This window comes from Propithecus coquereli, unplaced genomic scaffold (assembly GCF_000956105.1).
Source record: "Propithecus coquereli isolate 6110/MARCELLA unplaced genomic scaffold, Pcoq_1.0 Scaffold52, whole genome shotgun sequence".
NCBI lineage: Eukaryota > Metazoa > Chordata > Mammalia > Primates > Indriidae > Propithecus > Propithecus coquereli.
Window position 1 is genome coordinate 969,636 of NW_012151063.1, and position 9,013 is coordinate 978,648.

At 50.1% G+C, this 9,013-nt stretch overlaps 1 protein-coding gene across 2 annotated transcripts in view; it reads left to right on the plus strand.

Moving 5' to 3' along the window:
* The window catches only part of LOC105820350 (CD99 antigen-like), a 35,475-nt gene that overhangs the window by 7,615 nt on the left and 18,847 nt on the right, over positions 1–9,013 (plus strand). The window lies entirely within an intron of this gene.

The window sequence follows — 9,013 nt, forward strand, 5'->3', positions numbered from 1 at the left end:
CATCAATTCATCCACCCATCCACCCATCTAATCACCCACCTATCCATTCTCCTTTCCATCCATCCACCCACCCATCCACCCATCCACCTATCCATCCATCCACCCACCCATCCACCCATCCACCTATCCATCCATCCATCAATCCATCTACCCATCCATCAATCCATCCATCCACCACCTGTCCATCCATCCATCCATCCATCCATCCACCTATCACCTGACCTGGCCACTGGCTGTCTCATGCACTCCTTCAGTCCGCTTAGGTTGGATTTGAAAGGTATCTGTGTTCTCAGTGCTGTTTTTTGGGGAGCACAAAAAAGACATACCCAGTCCCTGTCCTCTATTCTCTGCTGGGAAGTAACAACCAGCGCATCGCTTTTGGCATAAAGGCGCCATTGTGGATGGAAGTCTTGGATGCTCAGTGGGCAGAGAGCGGGGGACCACACTCCCCCAACGGGTCAGAAAGGGCACCACACAGAGGGGTCCTCCCCGGGCCCCTGAGATTCCCTGAGTGAGCAGAGGAAGCCAGATGTAGAAGAGGGGAGGGGTCGGCTAGTGGAGGAGCAGGGGAAGCTGCGGTTCATTTCGGGCTGCGGCAGCTGAGGGGGCCAGGTGATGGGCAGCCCGGTTAGCACTGAGGAGGAGTGTGGATTTAAACTTGTGAAGGGTTTCACTCAGATGGCTGCACAGTGACGCGACCCTGTAGAAGACCCCTCTGTGCTCAGCTGCAGGGAGAATGGGTGGGCGGGGCCGAGGCTGTCGGCAGCCTGGGCAAGTGGGCGGGGAAGGGAAGAGGAGACAGACAAGCTGGGTTAAGGAGAATTAAGGGAGCAACAATCTACAGTGTGGGCCTGCAGAGTCGGCCATGCATTTGCATCAAAATGAGTCAAAAATATGTATTCAGTAAGGCGTCTTTAAATAGTAACCCACATAAAACAAGCGTATGTAGGTGATTGGTTGATGAAACTGTGATCAGAGGCTCTGGAAACCTAACCCTGTATTTCCCTAGGAGCAGATGCTCAGTATTCACTAATTCGGTATTCACTAATTCAGCATTCGCTAAATCAGTGTTCCCGGAGACTGTAACTACATTGAATAAATGAGACTGTAATTAACAAACAGAACTGTTAAGTGTGGGTTGTTTTGTTTTTGTTTTTGTTTTCTTTGGTGTGTATGCTTAACACTAGAGATGCCTGGGCCTCACCTCCAGAGTTTCTCATTTAAGTGGCCTGGGTGTAGGGACTTATGAAAACCCTGAGGGTGGGTCTTAATGTGCTGCCAGAATTCAGAATGGGGGTCTGTAGCCACACTTCTCAAACCGTCATGTGCATACAAATGACCTTTTGTGATATTTGTGAATTGCTTCAGGCTGGGCAGCGAGAGGTGATGATGGAGGGCTTCCTGGAGGAGGGGACTCTCTCCCAGGATTTTGAGGGATGAATAGGAGTTTTCTACGTTTGGAAAGAAGGGATAAGCATTCATAGCCAGGTAGAGGATCCAAGCAGAGAGCTGAGGAAGGCAGAGAGGCCCAAACTCTGTGACCCCAAGTCAATACTTTGGGCGTTGTTGGGCATGCAGAGAACAGGAAAAAATAGAATTGCCTGATAGCACATAGTCTCAGCTGCCTTCTTGTTTGACTCATGCTGCACACAAGAGTCCTTGTTAGGTCTATTGAGTGCTACGGTCGGTTTTTTTTTTTTTTTTTGCATTTTTGTGCTTTGTTATGTTAAATTTAGTGCTTAGTGATTGCACGGTTTCAAAGGGCCTCACGCGTAGTGCTGAAGGCTGTGATGCATCTTACACAGAAAATGCCCATGGTAGGTGAACTCTGTCTGGGTATGAGTTATAGCATTATTGGCTTTAAGTTCAATGTGAGTGAGTCAAAAAATATATTCAATAAGGTGTCTCTAAGCAATAACCCACATAAAACAAGCTCGTGTAGGTGATTGGTTGGTGAAAATGTGACCAACGGCTCTGGAAACCTAACCCTGTATTTCCCTGGGAGCAGATGCTCAGTATTCACTAATTAATTCAGTGTTCCTGGAAACTTTATGGAATGTAACTATTTTGAATAAATGAGACTATAATTAGCAAACAGAGCTGTTAAGTGTGAGGTTTTTGGGGGTTTTTTTGTTTGTTTGCTTGCTTGTTTTTGGCCTTGGCATCATTTTACAGAGACACAGGGGGCTTCATGAGCTGCTAACATTAGTTTGGACCCTCTGAGGGGTCATTGTGAGCAAGCCCAAATCTGCAGGGCAGTGACCAGTTTGGAAGGAGCTCAGCTGGGGAGTGTGGCTGGAAATGCATCCCCTGAGCCAGGTTCTGGTGTTTGCACACTCATGAACCCTGGGGAGGAGTAATGACTGTTTTCCTGCAGAAACAGGATCTGGAACCAGCACCCGCATGCAGCAGAGGGGAGGGGAACAGAGAACAGCAAGTCCTGGGCGGCTCTGGCCTGGCATCCTCTTAGTATCGAAATTCTTCAAGGCAAGGGCCTTGCGTCACCAGAGTTAAAACATCACCCTGCAGCTTGTTAAAAACGTAGGCTCTCGGGCCCCACCCCAGACCACAGAATGAGAGTCTTAGTGGGTGAGCCCCAGAAATGGGTGTTTCCACAAGCCCCTGTGGATTTGCAAGGTCTGCCAAGCCCAGCCCAGGCAGTCACTCTATTCTCCCGACTCTTCTGAAACTTGGCGTAAGTCCGGGGGGGACATCCCCAGAGTTAGAGCACAAGAAAGAAAGAAAATTTGTCCCTCATCACCAAGCACACTGTGAAATTACACAAAAGAGCCGGGTATGACTCCATCGTCTCTACAGCGCAGAGACGTCTTCCCCGTTAGGATGGCCCCAACACGTTTCTGTCCACCTGAAGCCCCGTCAGATGAGGGTTAGTTTCACAGCCTGCATGTGAGCTTGAAGCTAAGCAGACAGAATCACATGCAACTGTGGCCGTCACCGCAAAGCCCATTCGGGTCCACGGCACCCTAGCAAAGACTGTTTCAAGAGCCTGGCGGCCACCACCCCTTAATTTCGAAGCTACTCATGCAGTTAACACACTACGTTGGCTTCAGCAGTTACATTTCACGTCTAGGGTGTTCTGTTAACTTAGGGGTCGTTGGCCGTGCGTATAATCTAGCAAATTGTAGTTTCTGCACCAAATTATTCAGAAAGTGACAATGCATTTGCTTCTTTATGCAAAGCAAGCTGGACCCAGGACTAGAGTATTTCTGAAACTATCATGATGCTAAAGATCTGGAAGCTAATTTTTTTTTTTTAGAACGGTTATTTTTTTAATCGACAAATACAAATTGTATATATTTACGGCATTCCACCCGATGCTTTGATACCGGTATCCCTTGCGGAGTGGTTTCTGACTTACTAAGTTATCTCACAGGCTCACGGTTTTTGGGTGCGTGTGGTGAAAACTCTTCAGAGTTGTCTCTCTTAGCGACGACGTATCCAAGCATGTGATACATTGTTTTTTTAACTGCAATCACTGCGTTGTCCAATAGATCTCTTCGGCACATTTCTCCTAACTGAAGCTTTGTATCCCTGGACCCACATCCGCCCCACTGTTTCATTACACATCTTGAAAAAGAGGAAATGTATACGTGAAGCAATCCATTTTTAGGGGCAGAAAAACAAGAGCATTTAAAAGATTTAAGTAAAATGAAATAAATCGATGACTACTATTCCCCTTTCTTCAGAGCCCCTCCACACCGGAGAGCTTCCCGCCCCACGTCCGCTGGACTTTCTTTGTATCTCCAGTGTCTCTCCATTGGGGACCCCACCTGAGCCCCCTACAAACCTCGAATGAAAGGTTTCAGGGGCAGGCCACGCACCTGACTTCCCCCTCCCCAAATCCCTCGCCTGGGGTCTAAGGACTCAGTCCGCATCGGGCACGGAGCACACGCGTGCCTCCTCAGCCCCCTCCGGGGTGGTTTCCGTAACGTCCTGAAACTTTACATTTTTAGTGTGGTTTGAAAAAGGGCTCGGAAAACCAGCAGGAGCAGGTGAGGAAGTGACGACTTGTGAGCAGGTGTCCCCACATCTTGCAGTGATGCCCGGATGGGACGTCCCAGCTCTGCCGTTTACAAGCAGGGGCGTCGAGGCTGCTCGTGGGGTCTCTGTTTCTCCCCCCCTGCCTTAATGAAATGTCAAGATGAACTTTATTATTAATATGTGGAACTCCCCAGGCACATACAGTAGCAATCGCTCCGCAAATGACACCCCTGGCTACTGTTATTACTGTGTAATTATATGTTACTGTCACTGTGAAATTCTGAAAGTCTGAGGAATCTTCCACCTGCCTAATTTTTATTCCTGTGTGAAACTCCCCGGTGCCCTCACGACGGCATTTCAGAGAACTCAGATTCCGGCTCTCGCTGCGTGTCACGGCTGAGTGCGTTGGTGACGGGCTCAGTGCCCTGTGTGCCTTTCCGAGGAGCTCAGACTCCCGGCGTGGCCGTCAGGAATCCACTCAGGGCCCGCCCTGTTGTTCAAGCTGCCCGGCCGCTGTGAACAGGAAAATGCTGTTTGAATCAGAAGAAAGTGTCTTGCGTGGGTGACTCACGCCGGCCGTCCCTCCTCCTTGTCCTGATGAGTCGGCGTTCTGTCGCTGAAACATCTGGAGCTCACGTGGGCAGGTTGGAAACCACAGGGGCAGTGGGGGCTTCTGCCGAGGGCGTGGTGTCTTTGCGACTTCGCAGGAAGCCGTGAGTGTGCAAGGCGGGCACCCTAGTCCTCCGCCAGGCTGCTCCTTCATGTCTTCCTGCGGGTGCGGTTGCAGCGCCTGATGGCAGGGTTTGAAGGTGTTTTCTCGCCAGCTGTCAGCCCTGCGTGGCAACCCCAGGAGCAAGGAGGGACCGGTGGTTCCCGCTGCCCACCAGGGAGTGCGCCTCAGGGAGTGTGACGCACTGGAAGTAGTCCCTGCACGGGAATGGAGCAGTGGATTGGGTTAGGAGATGAGTCGATTCATTTAGAGAGATTTATTTACTGGCAGCCATGAGCGTTCTTTGGGTTTGGTTCCCTGGGGGACTTTCAGCCCCTGGCATGATGCATTTTCACGCCTCTGGACACACCCAGAAGATTCGCCCCAGTGCTGTCTGCAGTCCAGAAAGCCACAGGGAGTCAACGCCCAATGGTGGGTAGATTAAGGGCGTCCACCTCTGCGTGAAACCGAGAGCCGCCACCTCCCCTTCCTCTTTGCTTGGAATGGGGCGGTGTTCGGGGAGCAGCCCTAGGCATGAGCCACCTGGATGTTGTAGTCACCCGAGGAGCAAATGGTGAGAGTCGGGCATTGTGTCCAGGGAGGAGGACTCGTTGGAGGCAGGGGGCGAACAGAGAGATGGATTCTGAGGTCGAAGGCCCAGCGTTGGATCAGTGCAGCTGAAACAGCCTGGGCATGTCTCGCATGTGGTTTCCTCGTCCCATGGGGATCCTGGCGTGAGGCCAGCACCGAGGTAGGTAAGGCAGGAAGCTGAGTTCTCAGTGCAGGGGCGAGGGGGATTCTGCAGGGGTCGGAGCTGGGGGAAGAGGGGGGACAGTCACGCGGTGGCTGGAGGGTCTGCACCCTCCCCTTGTTCTCAGTTTGTGGAAGGGACGTTTGATGAGCTGTGGCCTTCTCAAAGTCGTTGTGACCTCTGGGAGGGAAGATGGGTGGGGCAAGGAGGAAGCTTCTCTGGGAAACCTGGTTCCAGGTCAGCGGCTGTGACCAGGATGGGAAATCAGGTGGAAGAGAAGTTGGTGGCTCTGGGGTGGTGGAGGAGGCGGGGAAGGACAGGCTGGGCTGGTGGGAGTGGCCGGCCCTGGACACGGCACTATAGATCAGACAGACACACATGCACACATACACATGCACACATGCAATACACACACACACGTACACATTCATACAATGCACACGCACCCATACATGCACATGTACACACATGCACACATGCAATGCAAGTGCATGGACACACATATGCACATTCATGTAGTGCACACACATACATGCACACAGACATGAACTCATGCAGAGCACACAGGCACACATATACATATTAATTCAGTGCACATGCATACACATAGGCACACATACACACATTCATGCAGTGCACATGCACAGATGTATGCACACACATACAAATGCATGAGCACATACATGCAATATACGCACGTGAACACACCTACATATGCGCATCCACACTTGCCCATGCATGCACACATGCACATATATGAACACATGCAATGCACACATAGACACACATATACACATTCATGCAATGCACATGCACAGATGTATGCACACATGCGAACACATGAGCACATGCATGCATATGCACGCAATGCATACACACATGCACATTTGCATGCGTGAGCACATGCACATATGCACAGAGTCACTGCATTGAAAACGTCCATCCTGGCCACGTTTTGTGGCTGACATCCAAAGAGCACGTGTGGAGCCCGTGAAGCCAGTGGCCGCCCAGAAAGCAGCGTGGACCTAAAGCTGCAGGGCAGGGGGAGGGAGTGAGGGCAACTGAGTGGGCGGAGTCCCCCTCTGGGGTCCTGGCACTGGAGGCAGGAACTCAGCCAGAGCTGGGAGAGCGCTGTTTGGAAAGGGTGCACGTGGTGTTGCACGGTCTCCACCTGGTGGAGGTGTCCAGGTCACACTGTGTTTTCCCCGTGTCCTGTGACTTTGCACCTGAGATCCCCTTCCTGCGGAGATACGGGCCGGTCACGGTACATGGGCTGTGAGCTCCGCGTCCGGCAGGTGGGAGAGCGAAGGGAGGGTGAAGGGGGCTCCTTCCTCACACCTCGTCGCTTCTGCTGAGAGCATGGGGGAGTCTGAGAAGGACACGACATCCTGGTGTTGGAAACCTTCGGGAAAATGCGTCTCGTTCTGCTTTGCTGTTTGCACAGAATTTCCTGGATCTCGGGAGGGATGAGTCACTTCCAATGAACCATTGTGTTTTGCTTTGTTTTGTTTCGTTTCTTTGGTGATCGCGTCTGTGATCGTCTTCTCGTTATGAGGCTGAAATGACAGGCATTAGAAGAGTTACGTTTAAGAAAAAAACAACTGTATGTACTTTCGCACGTGTTGCTTGTTTGCTGTTGCTGGGTTTTCTATTTAGCCTTCACTGCTTCTCACTAAGTCCTGCTTTTTTCCTAAAGAGTCCAGTATGCACTTTGGGAATTCACCAACTCCTGTGCTGGGGAACTTTGCTTTGATTTGCCAGAAACATCCCTAAGGTTTAAAAGTTGTCCCTATGGCTAAGGAAGGTGACCTTGGAGAGAGCTCCCAGCCCCATCACTTCCAGGGAACAGAGTGTTGCGGGAATTGAAACAGCTGTGGGTCAATTCCGTCTCTGTCTGGGTATTTGTCCAACAGGTGTGAACTCAGTGTGTCAAGGAGATACCCGCATGCTAATTTATTGCAGCACTAGTCACAGTAGCCAAGATATGGAATCAACCTGTGTCCGTCGGCAGATGGATGGATAATGAAAATGTGTTATATGCACACAGTGGAAAACTATTCGGCCGTAAAAGAGGATGAAATCCTGTCATTTGCAGCAATGTAGATGAACCAGAGGAGACGATGCCAAGTGAAACAAGCCGGGCACAGAAAGAGACATTCTGCACGATCTCACTTCCATGTGGAATCTAACAAAGTCTCACTTGTGGAAGCAGAGGGTAGAAGGAGGCTGACCAGGGCGTGGGGAAAGTGGGCAGGTGTCGGTCAGAGGACGTGAAAGTTCTGTTAGACGGGAAGAGTAAGCGCAGGGGGTCCTGCGTGCGCGTGGTGAGTGTGGTGAGCAGCAATGCATCGGATGCTCAAGGGTCGATTTTAAGTGTTTGCACCACAGACAAATATGTGAGGGAAAAAGTAAATAAAGAAAAAATAATAAAACCTCCAAAAATGCAGTTACGGATTTCTATGTATGTATGTATGTGTCTGTGTGCATGCACGTGCCCGGTGGGGCGTTCGGAATGAATGCCTTCCCCGCCTGCTACCCGGCGAGAATCTTCCGCGTGCTGGGGGAAGAGTCGTAATTGGATCTGCTCTGTCTGGCCTGCGTGCGGGTGTAGAAATAGCTGTTTCAGGGCTCTGAGGTTGTGAAAACAACCGCACTGTGGTTGCTGGTGTGGGTCCCACAAAGGGCTCACACACAGAAACCCACACAAACACACACACACACACCCCTACACCCACACATATGCACGCACAAAATGTACCTACACACAAAGCATACCAACACGCAAAACATGCCTGCACACATCTACACATAAAACATGCCTACACATGCCCATACAGACCCACGAATACATATGCCTACACATCGGCACACACAGTTCCAAACATACTTATAGGCATGCACATGTATGTACACATGCCTTCCTACATACGTACACAGTTTGCACATGCACACGCAGCAGCGTAGACCTGTCTGTTAGACGTCCCATAGAAGTGAACACATTCTGGTATCCACGTGGTTCCTGCGGGGTCTTTGTGGACTGTTAACCACCCAGCACTTGCTGAGACCGGCGGGACATAGTGTCCTTCTGTTCCCAGGAACCGAGACGCTGAACTTGAACGATTGTCTTCCTGACCCGCCCTAACTCTCTCTGCAGCCACCCTCACCATCCCAGCCAACCTTTCTAAAATTGCCTCTGTTTTGCGTTTCTTCAATCCATTGGAGACAGCCACATCGAAGTAGCATTGAAATTGTTTTAATTTAAAATGTAGACACAGGATAGAAAGTCAGTAATCAATAATGACAGTTTCCTCATTCTCTGGAATCCCACGAGATTTTGTTCTTTTAAAAAAAATATGTGTTTTTCTAGGCTGTATGGTGTTTCTGTAAGAGGTATATTGTGGTTTGTCATTACAGAAAAGTTGCTAAGAAAAAGGAGGATTTTATTCCATATGAGGGTTTTTTTCTCCAATATATATTGGAAATTCTCATTGATCTGTTTTGAAGGATCTGCTTTCTCAAAACAAGGCATGTACAAAATGATCGTGTTTTCC